This window comes from Nicotiana tabacum, chromosome 3 (genome assembly GCF_000715075.1).
Source record: "Nicotiana tabacum cultivar K326 chromosome 3, ASM71507v2, whole genome shotgun sequence".
NCBI classification, from domain to species: domain Eukaryota; kingdom Viridiplantae; phylum Streptophyta; class Magnoliopsida; order Solanales; family Solanaceae; genus Nicotiana; species Nicotiana tabacum.
Window position 1 is genome coordinate 93,534,361 of NC_134082.1, and position 23,750 is coordinate 93,558,110.

At 40.0% G+C, this 23,750-nt stretch overlaps 1 long non-coding RNA gene across 2 annotated transcripts; it reads left to right on the forward strand.

Moving 5' to 3' along the window:
• Positions 1–11,934: 11,934 nt before the first annotated feature.
• LOC107776017 (uncharacterized) lies at positions 11,935–23,378 on the forward strand. 2 transcript variants are annotated; one of them, XR_012707660.1, is made up of 4 exons: positions 11,949–12,612; positions 15,351–15,419; positions 21,418–21,485; positions 23,104–23,378. It is a non-coding gene; the product is annotated as an uncharacterized LOC107776017 (long non-coding RNA). The 2 variants fall into 2 exon arrangements; XR_001645856.2 differs by lacking the exons at positions 21,418–21,485; positions 23,104–23,378 and having other exon boundaries at positions 11,935–12,612; positions 15,351–15,576.
• Positions 23,379–23,750: the final 372 nt, after the last annotated feature.

The following is a 23,750-nucleotide window of genomic DNA, read 5'->3' on the forward strand; positions in this document are numbered from 1 at the left end:
GCACTTCGCAGGATTCAGTTTTAGGTTGTATCTTCTCAGTCTTTGGTGGTTCTGATGGTCCAGTTATTGAGGCATGCTCCTCTGCTTACTGCCTGTATGGAAGGGCTCTTCCTCTCCCTCCTCCTCGAAAACAACACAACAATCCATATCATTATCTTCCAGGAACAAATTCCTTACTGCTGTAAGTGCTTCCTCTTCTTTTGACCCATGGATAACACTGGCTGGCTGGAAAGTCTGCTTAAAATGTGGTATCGACTACTCCAGTGGATAGTAAGGACCGCGCCATAGTGGCGACCAGTTGTTGAATTCCTCCCAAGTGTACTCATATCCCAGACCAAAGGTGGTGCCATGTTTCTTTAGTTTGATAGGCTTAGCGATTCCTTGGAGGTTCTTGCCAAGTCCCTTGCCAGGTTCGTATCCGCTCTAGTTAAATATGCTTTCAATTTTATTGTCCCACCATTTGTCCTTGTCGACAGCGTTGACTCGCTCGATGTGGTGATAGGTCTCCCCGCCTATCTTTCTTCTGCCTCTGATTGCTAGGATGGTCTGGAGACTGTATATAAGATTGCTACCGTTGCCGTGAATGATCACCTCTTGGTGGTTCCACTCAAATTTCACCGCCTGATGTAGTGTTGATGCTACGGCCCCAGCGGCATGAATTCACTGTCGTCCCAACAAGAAATTGTAAGATGTTGGCACGTCTATTACTTGAAAATCAACATTGAACCCAGTAGGCCCCATTTCCAAACACAGGCTGATTTTACCAATGGTTAACCTTTGGGAATCGTTGAAAGTTTTGACGTTGATGGACCCGTCCTTGATCTCATGCATCCCCTTTCCCAATGTCCTAAGAGTTACCAACGGACAAATGTTAAGGCTGGACCATCCATCAATCAGGACTCTAGTGATAAAATAATCTTCGCATTGCACGGTGATATGCAACGCCTTGTTGTGACTCAACCCTTCTGGTGGCAGCTCATCTTCATGAAAAGTGATCTTGTGACTTTCCAATACTTGCCCTACCATGTTTGCCATCTCTCTTTTGGTGATGTTGCTTGGTATATATGCCTCACTTAGTACCTTTAACAGAGCATTCTTGTGTGCCTCAGAATTTTTGTAGCAAAGCAAGTATGGAGATCTGCGCCGGTGTTTTGTCAGCTAGTCGATGACCGAGTATTACTTGGCTTGTATCTTTCTCCAAAGATCTTCTGGATTTGTCTCAATGATGGGCGACCGATTGGAGGCCTGTTTGCTTGACTCAGCTAGGTGTTCCGGGGTATAGACCCTACTAGTTCTTATCATACCCTGTGCGACAGCAGTTTGCTCGAACCTAACCTTGCCTTTCCTCCTTGCCTCAGCTGTATAGTCCCATCGTATAGCTTTTGTGTGGAATGGCGTCACGGCTGACATTGCTACTAGGATCGGCGTGGTTATCTTCACCCCGAATGGAGCATGATCCTTAGGTGGTAAAACTGCAACTTCGAATGGTGTAGGTGCATTTGTTGGTGACATATATTCTACCTCAATCAGCGTTGGCATCTTTGTAGAGGATGGTGCTTCAAACTCAAGTGGCATAGACATATCTACCTCGACGTCCCCAGAAGGCTGAATCTGGACTACAATCGAATTAAGGGTGACTATTGGCTCCTTTGGATCATCGCCTTCTGTGATCAAACTTATCGATCCCTTCGGGTCCCAATCATCCTCTATTTAAAGTGAGCGTCTCCACTCTTATGGTCTGGCAGAGGGTTATTGCGGACATTTGGAGCAGGTTCCTTTACCGCAATAATTTTGTTGTCAATTAGAGCTTGGATCTTGTCTTTCAGGGAGCGACATTCACCGATGGTGTGTCCTTTCATGCTGGAATGGTATGCACATGATTTGTTTAGATTAACCCACTTAGAAGGGTTCTCGGGAGTTATAGCAGGGATAGGGGTGACATAACCAACAGCTTTGAGCCTCTCGTACAACTGGTCAATGGGTTCGACAATAGGTGTATATTGTTTAGGAGGTCTGCGGTCAAAATTTGGCTGAGCATTGTAGGCTTGGTAAACATGTGCGGGTTGGTAATATCTGGGTGAAGTAGGTTGATATGTGGGAGGTGGAGGTGATTGATAAGTGGATGGTAGAGTTTGGTAAGAGGGTGAGGGTGCTTGGTAGTTTAGAGTAGGCTGATATGTGAGTGGAGGCATTGGATAGGTTTGGTATTTGATAGGGGATTTAGTTCATTGTGCAACCATTACGGCACTTATGTCCCTTTTCTTGGACACACCACCAGACTGTAAGGCCTTATTGGTAGCCTGCAAGGCTTCAAAGTTTGTAACCATACCACTCTTGATGCCTTCTTCGATCCTTTCGCCCAACTTGATGATATCAGAAAATTTATGGCTTTCAATCAACATCAACCTTTCATAATATTGCGGGTCCTGAGCTCAGACGAAAAACTTGTTCATTTGTTCCTCCTCTAAAGCAGGCCTGACCTTAGCAGCTTCTGATCTCTAGTGAGTGGCATACTCGTGAGATGTTTCTGTAGGCTTCTTCTTTAAATTCTGAATATAGAACACATCCGGCACATTCTCCGTGTTGAACCTGAACCTGTCCATAAAGTCGGACACCATGCTTACCCAGTTTGACCATTTCTTTGGATCCTGGCTGATGTACCAAGACAAAGCATTTCCTTTTAAGCTTCTCATGAAAAGCTTCATGTGGATTCTTTCATATTTCCCTACTCCAACCAGCTTGTCACAGTATGTTCTCAGATGGACCCTTGGATCTCCTGTACCATCAAACATTTCGAACATCGGAGGTTTGTACCCCTCGGGCAGTTCAACATAGGGCTATATGCAGAGATCTTCATAGTTCAACCCTTCAATCCTCTTATTTCCTTCGACGCCCTGGATCCTGATGGTCAATTTCTTAAGTTCTTCAACTAGATTCTTGATGAGTGAGTCTTTATCATCAGACTCGGGTGTGCTTGAGATGGGTTGGGTGGAGTGTGGCAAGGTCTCCATGTAGATGGAGGTGTTATGATGGGTGTGAAAGTGGCCATTTGTGGAGTTCTAAGGTTCTGGGATGAGCAGTGGAGTACTGTTGGAGGTGTGGCAAGTGCTGCAGTGGTGGTGAGGAGCGGGATGGTTTCGTGGCTTTGGGATATTTTGTGGAGGTGTGGGTTCTGAGCATTTTGGAAATTAATGTCGGGAGTGGTGAGGTAAAATGACAGATTCACCAGATTCCGAACATGATCAAGTTCTTCTTGGAATCTCTACAGATTTTGTTCAAGCTGGGATGCACTTTCCTTGGAAACCTGAGTACCATGAGTGACCATGACCCGTTCAGTTGAACTATCCTTTCTGGCATTGTTCAAATATTCCATCTTCCCTTTGTTCTTGTTTCTGATAGGACTAAGAGAAGGAGTGGGTAGAGGACCCCTAGATCTCGTTGAATAAGATGATGTTGCCAGAGTGCACGAACTAACCTTTGGGGAGGGGAATAAAACAAAAAGGTAACAAGTTAGTGAGGATTATAAGAAAATGTTGCGATATTTAAACACATAGTGCAAGAATGTAAATCGTGTCCTAACTTGGGGATCTCTTTGTGCCCGAGGTAGGCCTAGAGAGAAAATGTTTTGGAGAACTTAAAATGCTAAATGCCTCATTTTATTGATAAAAATAGATGAATCCCAAATTGACACTAAATAAACAGGAAATGAAATGAACTAATGGTCATTGGCCTTATTACATTCATAAAGTGAAAAGATAAACTCCTATCTATTTGGTCCCAGAAGGACCTTCCTCAGGTTGAATGCTCTCGTTGATCAAATCCTCTAGTTCGCATAGGTTCACCATTAAAAATGCCTTGGCTAGGTGTTCTCCTTCGTTTCCCTGAGCGTTCTGGCAGTCGGTGACTCTCTCCAGCAGACTGTATTCTAGATATTCCAACTTTTCGCTAGTTCTGGCGGCCCTCTCTTTCCACTTATTGATTTGGTCATCTGATGGAAGACTCCTCCACTAGTCTAGCAAGAGTGGGGGCATGCTAACCATTCTGAAACTAGGGACCTTGTTCTTCATTTTCTGCAAAACAAAAGGGTTAAGACCATACCCCTTCCAGACTCGACTATTTAATATCAACAATTAGCATGAAGCATTTAGTTCTCCAAATAAATGCACAGAACATAGGGATGTTCATTTGGGTTTTAGGGAAAACCAGTGGACTTTGGACAAGGCTATCTTAAAGAGTCATTATGCAGACAACATAACTAACTCGGCTAGGTTTGACCATGATGCATGCACAGTTAAACAGAGTAAGGTTTCTATGGGGTTTTAGACCGGTACCTTTGAGCAGACAACTCAAGGGGAAGAGGCACGAAATCGTCGACTACACCGTTGATCGACTGGTTTTACCACAAATACGCCATTTCCGGATTTAAAGGGGTGATAATATCGGAAGAGCGCAACCACTCATTATAGGCGTTGCTATGGTATTTTGTTTGGCACGGGTGGAATATGATATTGAGCATGATTATGCAACAATTAAAGCAGGTTGTCACGTATTTGCACGTTAGAAAAGCAGTAAATACAATAGTTTTTTTTCATAATTTAAAGCGGTAGTGAAGGAAAGAGGTAAAGGAAAGTAATACGGGAAAGAAACAAAAAGACAAGTCAGTTTTGCAATCGAAAAGAAAAATTGAATGTTTGAAAGAAATAAACAGATAATTGCACATAAAGAAGCATAAATTCACAATAATTGTCTGAAATGGTAAAAGCCTAAGAATCCCCAACAGAGTCTCCACGCTGTCGCGCCCCCTTTTTCCTCGAGGAATCGGGTTTATTACATTTGGGAGGACAACTCATTCCCTTTTGGGAATTTAAGTTTGCATTTGAAGAGTCGCCACCTAATGATTAAGGTGCATCAGGACACCAAGAAGGTTTGATTCGAGTAACCAGAGATTGGGTAAGGGCTTGAAATTATTGTAAGGGGAAGGTGTTAGGCACCCCTCAGAATCCACTAGCGTGGTTCCCGGCCAGACTATTGTTGTGAATTTAGGTGCAAATAACATGTAGGCGAATAAAACTTCAAATAAGAGAGGATTTTCACATAATGATTATAAACAAAATTGGAAAGAATTAAAAGGAAGCTAATTTTCTTAAAAGAAATAATTTGTAATCTTTAGAAGAAACAAAGAAACAAAAGGGAAAAAGGGGGCCCTATGTTTATTAATAATATGGATCACCCCACACAACATCTGGTAATCACTCCTCACTGAGGGGCTACACGAGACGTTCTTGCGTGGTCATCATATCCATATCTACTCTTTCCCACCCCGTTGAGGTATTAAAGCGCAAAATGGTCTCGATTACTTATTGCATGCTATTACCCGTCCCAATCCTATCAGTCCAGAGGCATTTAGGACTACTAATCCTAATAGGGAGGGATATTAGGCTTATTTTTAGTTTCGAAGGCAAAATTCTAAGGCGACATACAAAAACATGCATACCAAGTTGGGGAAAGCACATAACAAGTAAACGGCTCAGATATACCCCCTCGAACAAAGAAAGCAGATAACTAGCATGACTTTCACATACTGTTTATGGTCTGATTAAATACTGAATGTGAAACAACTTAGAGGTTGAGGCAGTCTTATTTATTACATATTTCAGATAAGAAACCTGAATCAGGCCTGCCTGCTGGTTGTAGATAATAACACAGATTTAGTTTTTACTTTTATCCTAAGGCATGCCTAAGTGTCGGACAAGGATCCTATAGGCATGGTATCTATTGAATTCAGGAAAGCCATGAAATAATAAGGTCTCAAAAAATAAACTGAGTACATGCTGGTAAAAAAGGGAAGTCAGATTATGAAAAGAAAGCGCACTTTAACGAAATTTATAGTCTTTGAAACCGATGATACTCGTTATTACTGATTTTATATCTGACATTAAGTGAGGTGTATCAGATTCAATTAAAAACTCCTATAGGCATGCTTTCTAGGCGTTACTGATTTAAAACCTTGAAGACGTAGTATAAAAATGCAGAAGACTCATTTTAAACCTATGAACATGATATCTAGATGCTGAATTCTATTTAAGACATGATGCCCAAGTGCAATTGAATGTTTAAGTCCTATGAGCATGGTATTTAGGTGCAGAAATTTGTTTAAGACATATGAACATGATTTCTATATGAGAAAATGGATATACAAGATTCAGAAAGACCTATAGGCATATTTTCTATATGCATATGCAGAATTCAGATTAACTTATAGGCATGATTTCTAGACGAGAGTAGCAGACCTACGATCATGATTTCTATATGAAAATGGGCATTCAGAATTCCCTATAGACATGCCTTCTATATGCATTTGAATATTCATGGATACAAAAGCAATAAATAAACACATTGTCGTGGTGCTAAAGCTTAAATAAGAACATACCAGTTTCAAAGAAACAGGTAGAGAAAAGCAGTAGGTCTTGTAAACAGGCCACGATGCAAGCAAATAAAAGAGAATACTATTGTGTGTAAGTGTAGTTTCAGAAGAAAACTATGACTGAGGGATCGATTCTTGTGCTAATGAAAGAGTAGTGTATTTATAGTGTGAAAAATAGGCAGAAATAAGGTAAGAAAACAATTAAGGTACTGGGGTATCAACTAAAATTTAATCAATACAAGATTTCCCTTAATTAAGGAACTCAGATTCAAACGGGAAAACTATATAAGGGAAGGAATCAAATAAATATCTTGTGCGAAGCATGCAATTAGGGGTAAATACATAAGAAGTTACTTAAGGGCAGAATTTTGAAATACACGGTTACATAAATAAGGTAAGAAAAATCAATTAGTAGCCATTAAATCAAAGATCAGAGATTTGTAATCATTGGTCCATGAGTGAACCAAGTCAGAAAAGGTGAGAAAAGTTTTAACTTAAGTCGAGACACAGGGAAATCATCCAACAAGGAAAGAAATCAATCAAGCCTGTACAGAAGGAAGTCTGAACTAATCACAAATTTGAAAGCCATTTTAAAGGGAAGTTCAGCACATTAAAGAGCATACAAACATGCTAAGCTGAAAGAAAATGATGTGTCATTGCAGAATCAGTAGATAATAGACTACAGGGGAATGGTAGTCACATAGGTTAGCGATGTAGAAGAGAAGTAGCATCAAATAGAATACAAAAGGTCCAGTGTAAAAGACCTTAGAAGAGTTCAGTGGAAAATCAGAATTGCTTAAAGAGACCAGAAACTCAAAATAGTTAGGGTTTCTGAAATCAGATGGTTTTAAAGATGAAGAACAAACATATCACATAGCCAATGTTCTCAAACTCGGATGAACCCCAAAATCTAGGGTTTTACCATCAATCGAGTGCCGAGATGAGAGGACAAGTAAGAAGAAGATACTAGTCGAAAACAGGTTCAAAGATCTCAGAAAGGAACTGGGGCCTTCGACATGCTTTTTCAGTAACGGAAACTCATGAGAAACATAGTAAAAGAGTAACATGTGAATTATAGTAGAAGAGATCAAAGAAACATAGTAGAAGAAGCTAATAAGAAACATAGTAGAAGAAGAATAATCAAAACACAATAGGAGAAACATATAAAGAAACATGGTAGAAAAAACTAATTAAGAACACATTGGAAGAAACTTAATAAGAAACTCACAGAGAACACAGTAGAAGAAACGTAGTAAAAAACACATAAAAGAAAAAGAAAATCAGAGAAGCCTCTAAATAACTCAGAAACCTTAGGACGGAAAAAAAAGGTTTTGAAAATATAGCTTTGAAAGAAATATCAAGAAATCGTTTAAAAACTTAGGGTAAATATGGATCTGGAATAGATCTAAAGAGATCAGAAAAATCTCAAAAGCTAGGGTTTCAGAGGAACCCAAACGGTGAGAAAGGCCTGGATCAAAGAAGGAGGAATCGAAGCCAGGCTCGAAACAGACATAGCTTACTGGAGCAAGGTCGGAGATGGCCATAAAACTTGAATCAACGAGGCTTGAACGAAGCTTCTTCGTGGTCAGACCATGAAACCTCAACAAACGAGCGTGTATGCATCATGGAAGGTTGGTAGGTGGTGACACCACCATAGATTCAGGCCAGGAGATGGCCGGAGAAGATGGATGAGACTCATCGGAGAGGAGGGGGAAGGGGAAGGTTCTAGAGAGAAACAGAGATAGAGAGATAGAGGGAGAGTCGGTTGAGTGAGAGAAATGAAGGGGGTTTGGGGGGTCGTTTGTTTTAATTTAGGAAGGGTGAATGGTGGTCGTTGATCATTTTGATCAACAGCCTGGATTAAATGGGGTTCCGGGCGTGTTATTCAAATGGGTTGTGGGTCGGGTAGATTTAGGATTTGGGCTGGGTAATTGGGTTTAAGATTGGATTAATTAGAGGTTCAAATCTGGCCAAAATTGAAATAAAAATGGGCTATCATTTAAATAACCATTTCCCTTATTTATTTTATAAAAATAGTAAATTGATTTCCAGCAATAAATTAAAAGCACTAAAATGATTAATAATAAATAATTATCCAATTAAAAATACTGAAGGTAATTTTATAATATAAACACCATTAAATCTTTAAAAAGGCTAATGTCGCAATTACATGCAATTTTGCTTTAAAAATATTAAATAAATTTATAAAAAAATATGCAAAAATTTTGTTAGCTATATTTAATGCAAATATGATAATCCAATAGATGAATCACTAAAAGGATCATTTTGGGAACAATTATTGGGTTTTTCTTGCTAAAATAAGGCAATAAATTGATTTAAAAATCTTTAAAATTAAGAGAAAAAATATTAAAACCTTGGGACATACTTATATATGCATATTCATGATATTTTGAAAGTATTTTGCATATTATAAAGATACAGGAAAAAATTGGGTATCAACAACCACGTGCCCCAAGAAAGCCACTAAGCTGAGCCAAAACTCACACTTGGAGAACTTTGCATAAAGCTTCTCCTCCCTCAATCTCTGATACACAACTATCAAATGCTACGCATGCTCATCCTGACTACGTGAGTAGACCAAAATATCATCAATGAACACAATGACAAACGAGTCGAAATGAGGCCGAAACACGCTGTTCATCAAATGTATGAACGTTGTTGGGGCATTGGTCGGCCCAAAAGACATCACAGGGAACTCAAAGTGACCATATTAGGTCCTAAAAGTTGTCTTAAGAATGTCCGAGTCCCTAATCTTCAACTGGTGATAACCTGAACAGAGATCAATCTTGGAGAACACCCTCGCTCCCTGAAACTGGTCAGGTAAATCATCAATACGAGGCAAAGGATACTTGTTCTTGATTGTGACCTTGTTCAACTACGTGTAATCAATGCACATCCTTATAGTTCCATCCTTCTTCTTCACAAATAGAACAGGCGCACCCCACGATGACACACTAGGCCGAATAAACTCCTTATCAAGGAGTTATTGAAGCTGCTCCTTCAACTCCTTCAATCCGCCGGTGCCATACAATACGCTAGAATAGAAATGGGCTGAGTGCCCGGCACCAAATCAATACCAAAATCAATATCCCTGTCCATTGGCATGACCGACAGGTCTGCAGGAAACATATCCAAAAAGTCCCTCACTATCGAAATTGAATCAATGGTAGGAGTATCTGCACTAACATCCCTCAGGAAGGCCAGATAATAAAGACAACCCTTCCCAAGCATCCATTGGGCCTTCAAAAATGAAATCACTCTACTGGGTACATAATCCATCAACCCTCACCACTCAATCCGTGGCAACCCCGGCATAGCCAATGTCACTGTCTTAGCATGATATTCTAAAATAGCACGACACGGTGATAACCAATCCATGCCCAATATCACGTCAAAATAAACCATACTAAGCAACAAGAGATCCACTCGGGTATCCAAACCCCCAATAGTCACTACACACGACCGATATACACAGTCCACAATAATAGTATCGCCCATCAGAGTAGATACATGAACAGATGAAACAAGAGACTTGCGAGCGTATCTAGATAATTGGCAAAATATGATGACACATATGAAAAAGTGGAACCGAGATAAAATATTACAGAGGCATCTCTGTGGCAGACTGAGATAATACCTGTAATCACAACATCTGAAGCAATAGCATCTATTATGGTTGGGAGGGCATAGAAACGGGCTTGACTACCACCTGATCGACCTCCCCCTCTAGGGCGACCCCTACCCGACTGACCTCCACCCCGAGCTGACTAAGGGGTGGTGCACCAACAGGCCTACTCTTCTCATAAGCTTCCCACCAAGTGAAAGAAGCCCCAGAAAACTGAAAAGTAGTAAATGAGACCCCACTAGTCTCCAGAATACCCGTTGTACGCAACATCCTCTGACACTTATCCAAGAAACCCTGGGCATCCTCGCCCTCTACACCACTGAAAGTCGGAGGTTGAAGTCTACCTAACCTCTCCAATCGGCGCTGCTCATCATCAAGCATAACTGGAACCACAAAATCCTAATCAGGCGCAATCGGCTGGGTTGGTGGTGCCTCTGGTGTCTGCAATCCCTGAAAAACCTGCTCGGGTGTACAGGAGGTGGGAGTATGAGTGCCTCCCCCCTTCTGAGAAGTAGTTGCTATAGTAAAAACTGTGACTACCTGAGCAAGACTGGTGCACATGGTCAGAATCTTAGCCAAGGTCTCCTAGAGACCCAAAATAACAATAGGCACAGTCGGTGTCTGAGCTGGTGCTGTTGGAGCATCCCCCGTTGGAGCCTGATCATAAACTGGGGCGGCGGGTGGATCAGCAGATGCTGCCCTAGCTGCTGTACGGGCTACACCCCTGCACCTACCATAGCCTCGACCGCATTTTCAGCCTCTAGTGGCACCAATTGGTGGTACTGGTGGTCATCCATCCTAACCAGTAGCACGTGTCCTCACCATCTATGAGAGAATAGATTACCAGAAGTTTAGTTCCAGAATCAACAGATTCGCATGACAAGCATTCAAGAATGTGATGTTTTTCCTAAAGGTTCTGCAGCCTCCCGAGGATAAGTACAGACGTCTCCTTACCGATCGGCGAGACTCTACTAAACCCCCTCATGACGCGTGAGACCTATGTAACCTAGGCTCTGATACCAGCATGTCATGACCCAAAAACTGACCCGGTCGTAATGGCGCCTATCGTGAAACTAGGCCAGCCAACTTATTTCCAAATACTCTATTTTTCAATTAAAAACTAAAGAAAATCACATTTTTTAACAGAAATCCAATACGATAAAAATAGAAATCAAAACCAGTGGAATGAAATACAAGCCCGACCTCGATTATCACTAAGTCATGAGCAAAATGCTACAACTGTTCGAAATAAACAAGACTACATAGTTTGAGAATATCCAACAAAAGTACTACAACGAAGGTAAGGAAGGAGAAGGCGGAACTGCGGTCGCTGCGCAGCTACCTCGCAATCTCCAAGGAAAGTCTCCAACCGATATGATCAGCAACCGCTACCGGGGCCCGAAACACCTGGATCTATACACAAGGTGCAGGGGGTAACGTGAGTGTAGACATGTAATTTTTGACTCTCCCCAAGATTTTACATGTTTTAGCATTTAAATATTTAGTTTAGGCCTAATATTGCTATTTTAATTAGTTTTGACTCTTTTACTTCATTTGTCACAAAAATTAAAATTACAAAAAAATATTTTCTTTATTTAGGTAATTGATATTTTAACTTGTTACTTTCAGTTTGTTTACCTTTCATAAAATTCAAAAATACAAAAATAGTTTTATTTGTTACCTCAATGTATAATTTTAGTATTTTTTCATTATAATTATTTACTTAACTAGTATGAATTAATTTTAAGATGGACATGGTCTTGATTTTAAAATCAAAAGAAGGTCCAAGAGAGGGCCATTCTTAGACAAAAGTTGGCCCAAAAATTTGGTCAAACCCAATTTCTTTATTCTCCAACCCATAAGCCCAAGACCCTTCCCAAAACCAAAAGAACCCTTCATCCAAACCCCTCATTGAGAGAGCAGTGCGGCAGCTGAAGCAAAAAGGAAGAAAAAAACCCTAAAAACTAAAAAATGAGCTCTCATCTCTTTCGACAGAGAGAAGCAGCGGCGACTATTTTCTGAGAATCGAACCCAGTCGTTTCCACCTGACGGGAACAAAAAGAAGATAGAAAGAGCCCTCACATCTTCCTCTTCTTCTCCCCATTCTCACCAGAGCTCGCCGGAAACCAACCTCCCACCACCACGACCACACACACACACACACGCAATACTCCTTCATGCATATCTCACTTTAGCCAATAAAGAACTGGAACCATTTCTAGAAATCAAGTCTAGATCTGAAATTCAAAAAGAGCTTTTAAAAAAACAAAACAGAGACAAAAAGGAGGATTCGAAAGCTATCCAAACTTCCACTCTTATACTTAAGATTTTCTGAAATTTGAGTGACATTTGAGCTGTAGAAGTATTGTTCGATTGCTGAATCTACTGCTAAACGTTTTTGGGTTCGTCATGACTGAGATGCGGTCGATATCGAGGTTGTTTCGTTGAGGTTTCCGTTCGGGTCTGTCCGTGTTTAGCTTCATCGGCCTGAGTTTCTTTGTAAACGGGCAGGAGGTTCTTTGAAAAATTGAAAGTACTTCAGGTCCTCTTTTTTTCCCCTCTTCACTGTTTGTTCATCCATTGACTGTGTTAATCAATTGTTTTGTAATTATTCGATGGCATGACATTCTAGTACATTTTATGGAGCTTAGATATCTCAATCTAATTATTTATTTGTTTCGCAAGATTAAGTTTGGATTTGTTACTGTCTTATATTGTTCAATAAAAGTTTTAAGAGTTTTTTTGGGAATTTGAAAATTACAGTTGTTAATGAGTGGATTGTTTGGGGTTTTAAGTGAAATTAAAGTTCGGTTTTGCTGAAATTAGCTTTTTGACGAGTTTTCTATATAGAATGACAGTAGACAAACTTGTTGCTATTCAAGTTGAACACAAATGCTCAATAAAAATCATCAACATTGCCAAGTAAAATTGCTACTACAATTTTTGATTGTACTGGTGAGCTATCACTAAAATGCAACCTCCCTTAGAATTTTTTTGATAAGTAGTGTGATTGTAGGTCTTCTTTGTTTGTTGTTACCAGGGATTGTAGCTTGCGGCATTTTTATGTGACACTGGTTGCTATTTGTATCTTAGTTTTTTTACTTGCAGAGAAACTAAGGAAATACTCACAATCTTTGGACATTGCCCACAAAATTTCACTTATTTTATAAATTATAACTGAACATATTAAAAATATAGCAAACTTCTGATTTTTATATCTTCTCCTCCCCACTTTCCTTTTTCTTCTTGTAATACCTTTCTTATATTTATGATGGGAAGGAGGAATTATTAAGGCAATTTGACTTGAATATGGCTTATAAATAATCTTTGAAAATCATAAAAATGCTTTTAGGCACGTTTAAAATTATTATCGTGATTGTGTATACATTCGCATAACATAATTATGATTTTTCCAAATTAAAACCGGAGTACACGTTCGCGTGACTTTGGCAAAATAGTCTTAATAATAATAAAGCGTGATTAATTGTGTACACGTACGTGTAACATGATTCATGACACGCCAAATGAAATGAGTACATGTACGCATAACTCGTTTTAGGATAATTTCTTATTTAAAAGCGGTAAAAGGTAAAATGCACATAGGTTCTAAAATGAGTAATTAAACAATTTAACTAAGCCAGATAAGGGGTAATCCTTTTATGCTTTGTGATCGCGAGAAAATATTCGCGATCACGATGAAGGAAAAATCTGCGCAGAATGTTTAAGTTTAAAATCGAGGGTTTAAGTTCAATATCGCAAAAACCATTGGAGAGCTCGGGAGAAGGTGAAATTTGAGGAGATTTTTAGTGGAGCTATTGGAGTAAGTATTCTTTATTCATATTTGGTTTAGTTCCATGATTTAGTCTTGAATTTCATCATTTAATTTGAGAAATTAGAGTGGAAATTGGGGGAAAATAAAAGAAAAGTTTGAGGATTCTTTTGGGGATTTGAATGGGCCATATATGTCCGATTTGGATGTTCTTGGTATGTATGAACTAGTGAGTGTAAGGATTCTAGTTTTGTTATTTTTATCAGAATCCGAGACGTGGGCCCGGGGCCGGGTTTGACCAATTTCGGAATTTTTGGTATAAATTGAATATTTTCGAATGGGCTTTGTTCCCTTAGCATATTTTGATGGTATGAATATGCTTTTGGATAGATTTGGAGCATTCAGAGGCCGAGTCGAGAGGCAAAGGCATCAGGGGCTAGGGTTTGGACCGATTGAGATGAGTAATGATTGTAAATGTTATCCTGAGGGTATGAAACCCCAAAATTCACATCGTTGTGCTATATTGAGGTAGCGCACATGCTTGATGACGAGCGTGGGACCGTGTACCATTGGGGATTGTGACTTAGTCTATCCCATATGACTGTTTAACTGCGTATTTGATTGAAAACCGTTTGCTATCATCATGTTTTGGGTTGAACGCCGTATTTGGGCCTCGTGCCAACTGTTTAGATCCTTAGGGGATTATTACTGTTATTTCCTCACTGTTTTGATTTTATATATGTACTCAGTCATGCTATATTATACTATTTTAATAACTCATCCATGTTTACTCTGTTTTAACACTTTAAATGATATTTTCGGCTGAGCATCATATTTTTACTGTGACAGAGTGGCCTTTAGAGATTTCTGACTAAGTAGGGATGAGGGCTTGTATTGTGAGGATATTATGGGATCGAACCGCACGCCGCTGTAGTATTGTGCTAATTTATGATTATAAGGTCGAGGTCCTGAGTTGTTATGCCATGAGGAGGCTTGATATGAGGCTGAGAGCCTATTCAATATGCCACGAGATGGCTTGATATTGTGCTTGAGTCGTAAGGGGCCCCTCCCGTAGTCTGTACACACCCAGTGAGCGCGGGTACCCAGTGTGTTATTTATATAGCTCGAGGGACTAATGTTGTTCCATGTTAATGCCCGAGGGGCGGTTCTTGATTTATGTTATGCCCGAGGGGCTGATTACAAATAATTGTGAGGTAGCCCGAGGGGCGGTTTATGGTACATGTTTTGCCCGATGGGCTGTTTACATTTCTATCATGTTTACTCATTGTTTTATCAATCATTTGAAATTATTGAAAATTGCTTTTAAAAGGTTTTCACTTAAACTGAGAATGATTTACGAAGTAAATGATTTCTGTACTGTGTTAGAAATATCCTGTATTTGCTGTAGCATTTTGACATGGTTTATGTGTTTTCTTACTGCTTAGCTTTCATTTACCTTTATTACTCACTGAGTTGGAGTACTCACATTACTCCCTGCAAATATTGTGCAGATTCAGGTATTTTTGTACCCGGTAGCGGGTGTTGATTGCTTAGAGGCAGAGTCATTGGAGTTTTGCAAGGTAGTTACCCGGCGTTCTCCCTCTTGTTTTTGTTAGACTGTATTCAGTACACTTTCAGATTTTTTTGTTGTATTCAGACCTTATTAGATGCTCATGACTTGTGACACCCCGATGTCGAGCTTGTATATTATTTCCGCACTATTCATTTAGACTTACATTTTGAGATATTTGATTAATTAAAAGCCTAAGTAATTATAAAGAGATGTATTGTTTCGTTGTTGGCTGGCCTTGTCCCCACGAGAGGCGCCATCACGACCGGGTTCGGATTTTGGGTCGTGACAAGTTGGTATCAGAGCCTAGGTTACATAGGTCTCACGAGTCATGAGCAGGTTTAGTAGAGTCTCGCGGATCGGTATGGAGACGTCTGTACTTAACCTCGGGAGGATGCAGAACCTTTAGGAAAAACTTCACAATCTTGAATTCTTATCGTGCGTCCTTGATTCAACTTGGAATGTAACTCTTTGAATTCCTTTAATGCATTCGTATGTTCACATGAGCGCTCAGTATCAGATATGCATCGATGGCTTATGATTCCCTGATCGAGGAGCGAGATGTGATCTCTGTGTATTGATGTTGGGCCAGTCTGGAGGACTTGTGGTCGGTTTTTGCCTATAGCTTGAGCATTGAGGCATTAATTGTGTGAGCACGTGCTTCCAGATTTGTATGTCCAATAGTGTCCCGATTAGTGGGAGTGATGACTGGATAGCTATGTGATGAGTATGAGGTTACTGCAAGATTTGTTTATATGATTTGAATGGGACGAGAATGGTCTTCTTGAGGGTAGTAAGAACTATTTGGTGCTTGATTTCCATCTTGATTTGATGTATAGCCCTGAGTTATGGGAGTGTGAAGAATCTTTTCATGTTTTCTAGTTGGGAGTGAAGTAAATTTCATGTTGCGATATGAGTTCAGACTCAGAAAGATTAAGTGACTGCGAAATGTTTATGACGGTGGAAGGGTGTAAAGAGATGTTAGTTTGAGGCGAAGTAGGTGGGTTATCTCATGCGGAGTGTTCAGAATTGGCGTGATCCTTTATGTTGTTTATTGGAAAATCTCTGTTACTAGTGAAGTATATGTGTTGCAATTTGAATTTGGGTCACCTAAGAGAGTGGGCTTGGCTGTCACGAGGGTGAATACGAGATTTGCAGAAGATTTAAAGTACTAGATGGTATGTGTTTCACGAGCTTATAAAGGATTGAGTTTAATCTCACTGTGGTATTATGGCAGTAATAGAGTATATGCATTATGAGTTATTGTATGTTTTGATCTATGGCTTTGAGCCAAGTGGGGGAGTCTGTGATTGATTAGTTGATTGCACGGTTATGTGCTATGTTGGTTCCAGTTTGAGGCATACTGGTGAATCAATTATGGCTTACGAAGGATGAGACCAAGAATGGCTCGAGTAAAGGAAATTTTTGTAAAGGTTATGTCATGCTTCATAGGTGTTTGAGAATCACATAATGTCTTGAGCTATTATGAGTAAAGGGTGTACGGTGCATAGAACTGGAAGTTGTTTGGTTGTATTAAGGTGAGATTACATTCTGCGCTGATGGGGTGTTAATGGAGCTCGGGTAGTCCGGTCCGTTTGATCGGTCTAATTGCGGTTTGAGTGAGAGGATGACTCTCGAGAATGATTCTAGTGGGTTCAAGATAATACAGGTAATAGTTGGAGATTTTCAGGTTGTATGTTTGTCTAGAAACTGAGGTTTACATTGGAGGGTGTCAAGACTTGTGGCATTTCTGTACCAATTATGGGATCCTACATATCAGTATCAAGAAGGTGAAAGTAATGACTTTGGATTCGCAAGAAGTCCCTTCAGGGTAGGTATTTTTAATATGGTGTTTTTGGGAATATTTAAGAGAGTATTCAGCAACTTATTAGCCTTAGACGGTGTGGTTTTATTCTTGGGTCTCCTGTAGTGAGTCTGGGTTGAGGAATTGTGGTGTTATAGCAAGAAGAAGTATCAAGTTGAAGGTAAACCAGAAGGAACTTGGATAGAATGGATAGCTTGGTAGTAGGCCGGATTGGCATGGTAAGGATATGATTAGTTCTTTGGATGCTTACGAGGTAATGAGTTTCTGCAGGTGTTTCGTGACAATGCTCTTGGGTTTTGGTGGCCTGTGTAGCTGGTTGAGTTAAAAGGATTCAATCCTGACGATTTGGTTTTGTGCAAATTGGATTCAGAGAGTTCTTGATGGTTTCTACCACGGTTAGAGATACGTATTTTCTACGAGCGTGAAGAGCATGGGACGTATAGTGATTTTCTCCTAGATGGGATCAAATGGGACAGTTCTTAGCTAGTTGAGTACGTAGTTGCTTGTTGTTCGGAATGGATATATAGTTCTCATGTTCACCCTAGGATGGTATGGTATATGCAGTATGTTGTGTAGGAGTGAGATTTGCATGAGTAAGGTTACGGTTTAGTTCTGAATGGAAGGTCATAAAATTCTTAGGCTGCATGGGCAGCTTCAAATGATTAAGGGAATGATATTACTAATTGGTGTGGCTTGGTGAGGGTATACGTTTCAGAAAAAGGGCAATGTGATTGAGTTAATGATACTTTATTAGTATTGCAGCACTCTCTTGTTAGATCGACTGCTGATATTCTAGTTTACTTGGTGGCACAGAAGAATTATAGGACTACCTCTCGTGGGATGATTGGGTGTTAGAGGTGTGTTATGTATTCGGATGGTGGAGTTGGGATCGGATATGGTGATTCGTGTGTTGTATGGATTTGGAGACTGGGAGTTCTCATAGATAAGTTAGGTCGTGGCTATGGACCGTGTATATCGGTCTTGTGTGGAAACTATTGGGGGTTTGGAGACCTGAGTGGATCTTTGTTGCTTGGTATGTTAGATTTTGGATGTGATATTGGGTATAAACTGGTTGTCTCAATGTTGTGTTATTCTGGTTGTTGCGCTAATATGGCGACATTGGTTATGTCGGGGATGCCACGGATTGAGCAGCGAGGTTCGACGGATTATGTTTTTAGTAGGGTGATTTCATTTTTGAAGACCGGGCGGATGGCTGGGAAGGGTTGTCTTTCTTATTTGGCCTTCATAATGGATGTCAGTGCAGAGAATCCTACCATTGATTCAATTCCAGAGGTGAGGGATTTTTTGGATGTGTTTCCTGTTGTCGAGCGTGTCGCAGCATAGGGCTGTTGATTTCGGTATTGACTTGGTGTTGAGCACCGTATCATATGGCACCGGCGGAGTTAAAGGAGTTGAAGGAAAAACTTCAGGAACTCCTTGATAAGAGGTTCATTGGTAGGCCAATATGGATGTGTGTTCTATATCGAGTCGGCTTGGTTGACTCCGAGTTGTATTGTTGAAGGATGTGTTAATTCAATTGTTATTGAGCTTATTAGGGATCTGGGGAGGCCTATGAGTTACCTTTTTCCATGTTGTGAGGCATTGGTAATTGTTGGTTATAAGCACATGTGATGCGATTTTATTGGGGTCTCTCAGTGGAATTCGAGCAGGAGGAGTATCGGGTGTTGCTCGTCTGATGGCATATCGGTTGTTTACTTCCGGGTTTGTACAATGTTATGTCAATTGCTTCGTTGTGGTTATGATGCTTTACTTGGTTCTAAACATCAGATTGCGCTTGGTTGTCGATTTTGAGCATATTGACTTGAGTTGTTTCATGTGGACCAGCGTTTGGATACGGTCGCGCATTGCAGCAAAGTTATGTGGAGGTATGACCCTTCGGGTTAGATTCGTGTGTTCTATTTCTACGACGTGTGATGGGTTCTCAGCGTTTTGTGATGGTGGTGGTACTGGCGAGCTTGTGGTACAGCTCTTTCATTCGAGTCGTTTTCATGATTTGAGTACGTTCGGATTGTTGCTTATTGGTGTGCGAATTGCACGAGTTGTGGCTTTAGATTGTATTGATGTGTCATGTCACCAGAGTAGTTGTGTTGGATTAGATGAGATCGTTGGGATCTGGAATAAATACAAACGAATTCAGTTTCAGCGTTTGGGAGGATAATATCGATGTGCGGCTCAAAAATTTGCTATGGTCCATGCCAAAGGAGGAGTGGCTTCTCGAATGGTTGATATGAGAAATGGTTATGACTTTCTACGTGTTTCATTTATCATGGGAAGTATATAAAAGTGTTCGAATGAGACTTTAATTGATAAGAGATTATTATCGGTATTCGGTTGTTGTGTGCAACTGTTGTGATTTGAAGTTATTGTCACAAGTGTTTGAGTTATATAGTATGTCACATAATGGCATTTGAGTCTGTGGGTATGGTTTGTTACAGCTTGTTTGGGCTTATTCAGAGTATAGATGTGAGATTCTGATCTTGTAGATGATTTTAGAAATGAAAATGTGGTTCTAAGGTTTATGGGCTAGGTTGGATTGTAAAATTTCAGTTATATTGTGTTATCGGACCTATATCAGATAGGATGACGTGGGATCACCCCCGGGTATGTGCATGGTAAGGTTATTCAGTGATTGGTTGGTTTTTGGAACAACTCTGGGCACGTTCAAGGACGAACATATGTTTAAGTGGGGGAGGATGTAACGACCCGACCGATCGTTTTGTGCTATTGCACTTTTCTCGCCAGTTCTCGGGCATGACTAGCCCCGTGTGATGTATTATGAATTATGTAAATTGTTGGTTTTGGTTTTCAGGGTAATCGGAATAGATTTGGAAGAATAGTTCTCAGTTTGAAGCTTAAAATTTGAAAGGTTTGACCAAGTTTTGACTTGTTTGTATATGATCTTGGAATGGAATTTTTATGATTTGGTTAGCTCCGTTAGGTGATTTGGGACTTAGGAGCGTGATCGGAATGTATTTTGGAGGTCCTTGGAAGGTTTAGGCTTGTTGGCGAAATTGGAATTTTGGCGTTTTCCGGTTGATAGATGAGATTTCGATATAGGAGTCGGAATGGAATTCTAGAAGTTGGAGTAGTTCCGTTGTGTCATTTGTGATATGTGTACAAAATTTCAGGTCATTCGGACGAGGTTTGATAGACTTTTTTATTGAAAGCAAAATTTGGAAGTTTTTGGAATTCTTAAGCTGAATTCGATGATGATTTGGTGTTTTGATGTTAGTTTGAGCGTTCTGAAGGTTGGAACAAGTTTGAATGATGTTATGGGATATGTTGGAATGGTTGGTTGAGGTTCCGAGGGCCTAGGGTTAATTTCAGGTGGTTAAATGGATCAATTTCATGTTTTGAAAGTAGCAGTTTTGCTGGTATTTTCTTGTAGGGATTTTGCTCTTTGCGATCGCGTAGAGGGCACCGCGTTCGCGTAGACTATTTCGGGGCTGGGGTGAAGTTGTTCTATGCATTCGCAGTAGAGGGGTTCGCGATTGCGGATGTTTGAGAAGTCGAGCTTTGCAAACGCATGGGCAAGGCCGCATTCGCGTAGAAGAAAGTGGACTGGTAAGCAGTGGAAGGCATTGTTCTATGTGATCGCGTGAGTTGGCTAGGCTATGTTTTGCGATCGCGTAAGGTTGTTATGAGGGGCAGTCCTTTTATGTTTCGCGATTGCGAGGAAATGTCCGCGATTGCGATGAAGGAAAAATCTGGGCAGAATGTTTAAGTTCAAAATCGAGGGTTTAAGTCCAATATCGCAAAAACCATTGGAGAGCTCGGGAGAAGGTGAAATTTGAGGAGATTTTCAGTGGAGCTATCGGTGTAAGTATTCTTCACTCATATTTGGTTTAATTCCATGATTTATTCTTGAATTTCATCATTTAATTTGAGAAATTAGAGTGGAAATTGGGGGAAAATGGAAATAAAAGTTTGAGGATTCTTTTGGGGATTTGAATGGGCAATTGATGTCCGATTTGGATGTTCTTGGCATGTATGAACTCGTGCGAGTGTAAGGATTCTAGTTTTGTGATTTTTATCGAAATCTGAGATGTGGGACTAGGGGCTGGGTTTGGCCAATTTCGGGATTTTTGGTATAAATTAGATATTTTCAAATGGGCTTTGTTCCCTTAGCATATTTTGATGGTATGAATCTGCTTTTGGCTAGATTTGGAGACTTCGGAGGCCGAGTCGAGAGGCAAAGTCATCACGGGCTAGAGTTTGGACCGGATTGAGGTGAGTAACAATTGTAAATATTGTCCTGAGGGTATAAAACCCCGGATTTCACATAGTTATGCTATATTGAGGTGATGCACATGCTAGATGACGAGCATGGAGCCGTGCACCATTGGGGATTGTGACTTAGTATATCCCATATCACTGTTTTATTACGTATTTGATTGAAAACCGTTTGTTATCATCATGTTTTGGGTTGAATGTCATATTTGGGTTGAATGCCAATTGTTTGGACCCCTAAGGGATTATTACTGCTATTTCCTCATTGTTTTGATTTTATATCTGTACTGAGTCATGCTATATTATATTGTTTTCATAACTCAGCCATGTTTACTCTGTTTTAACACTTTAAATGATATTTTGGGCTGAGCATCATATTTTTACTATGCCCGAGTGGCTTTTAGAGATTTCTGACTGAGTAGGGCTGAGGGCTGTGTTGTGAGGTTATTATGGTTTCGGGCTACATGCCGCAACAGTGTTGTACTGATTTATGATTATAAGGCTGAGGGGTTGAGTTGTTATGCCACGAGATGGCTTGATATTATGCTTGGGCCGTAAGGGGCCCCTCCCCGAGTCTGTATACCCCCAGTGAGCGTGGATACCCAGTGTGTTATATGATATAGCCCAAGGGGCTGATGTTGTCACGCCCCAAACCTGGGGAGGCGTGGCTGGCACCCGGTGCCGTAGTGGCCCTAGCGAACCACTCTGTAACTCATTCATTCTTTTTATAACTATCATGGGCCACGTAACTGAAGTAATATGAACTGACAGATAAAATGACCGAATTACTAATATACCCTCGAGCTTTTTAAAAATGACATGAAACAGACATGTCGAAACTCTGTCTTTTATATAATAAATTTTACTTATTTTTAACATACTTTATACATCTTACTATCATGGTCATGTGGTACCATATAAAATAAATACATACACTTATTATTTTATTAAAATATCCATGTAAAAAAATACATATATATTCTCAACTTATAATTTTTCTAATCTCATATAAAGAGTAAAAATTCTCGTATGCTAAATTCTTGAAATGTTAAAATGTTAACCTTCTTTCCAACCAACTCTTCTCATATTATGAGTATAATTGAAAGTAGTAATATTAGTAACAATATAAAATTATATTTTTCAAACTTTATACAAAAATGCTCCACTCAAAATGATGTTGTGTCAAGGTTGTTAAACTTACAGGGTATAACAGATGTTGTTCCATGTTATTGCCCGAGGGGCGGTTCTTGATTTATGTTATGCCTGAGGGGCTGATTACGAGTGATTATGAGGTAGCTCGAGGGGCTGGTTCTATTGATATTATGCCCGAGGTGCGGTTTATGGTACATGTTTTGCCCGAGGGGCTGTTTACATTTCTATCATGTTTACTCACTGTTTTATCACTCGTTTGAAATTATTGAAAATTGTTTTTAAAAGGTTTTCACTGAAACTGAGCATGATTTACGAAGTAAATGATTTCTGCACTGTGTTGGAAATATCATGTATTTGTTGTAGCGTTTTGACGTGGTTTATGTGTTTTCTTACTGCTCAGCTTTCATTTATATTTATTACTCACTAAGTTGGAGTACTCACATTACTCCCTGCACCTTATGTGCAGATTTAGGTATTTCTAAACCGGGTAGTGAGTGTTGATTGCGCAGAGGCAGAGTCATCGGAGTTTAGCAAGGTAGCTACCCGATGTTCGCAGCACTACTTTTCTCTCTCTTATTTTCGTTAGACTGTATTCAGTACACTTTCAGATTTTTTTTGTTGTATTCAGACCTTCGTAGATGCTCGTGACTTGTGACACCCCGATGTCGGGCTTGTATATTATTTCTGCACTGTTCATTTAGACCTACATTGTGAGATATTTGATTAATTAAAAGCATAAAAACGAATTATTATTGATTAAATGGTTAACTCGGGAGTTGTGTCGGCTGGCCTAGTTTCACAATAGGCGCCATCACGAGCGGATCGGTTTTAGGGTCGTGACACCGGATTAACATAATTCTTTAGTCTATTTTCTGGTTTGGCAGATAGTAAGACAGAGTCAAACTTCCTCGATTCGGGATTTTAAACAAATGACTTGGTACACCATAAATTATCCCAAGTAGCGACTCTGAATTTGAATAATAAATAATTCCATTTCACTATTATCACTTTAATTGGAAAACTCCCATATACCCCTTTCGGGGTAGAAAAAGGAGGTGTGACAGTGAGTATACCAACTCAGTAAGTAACAAGTTCAGACAATGGACTGGCGGT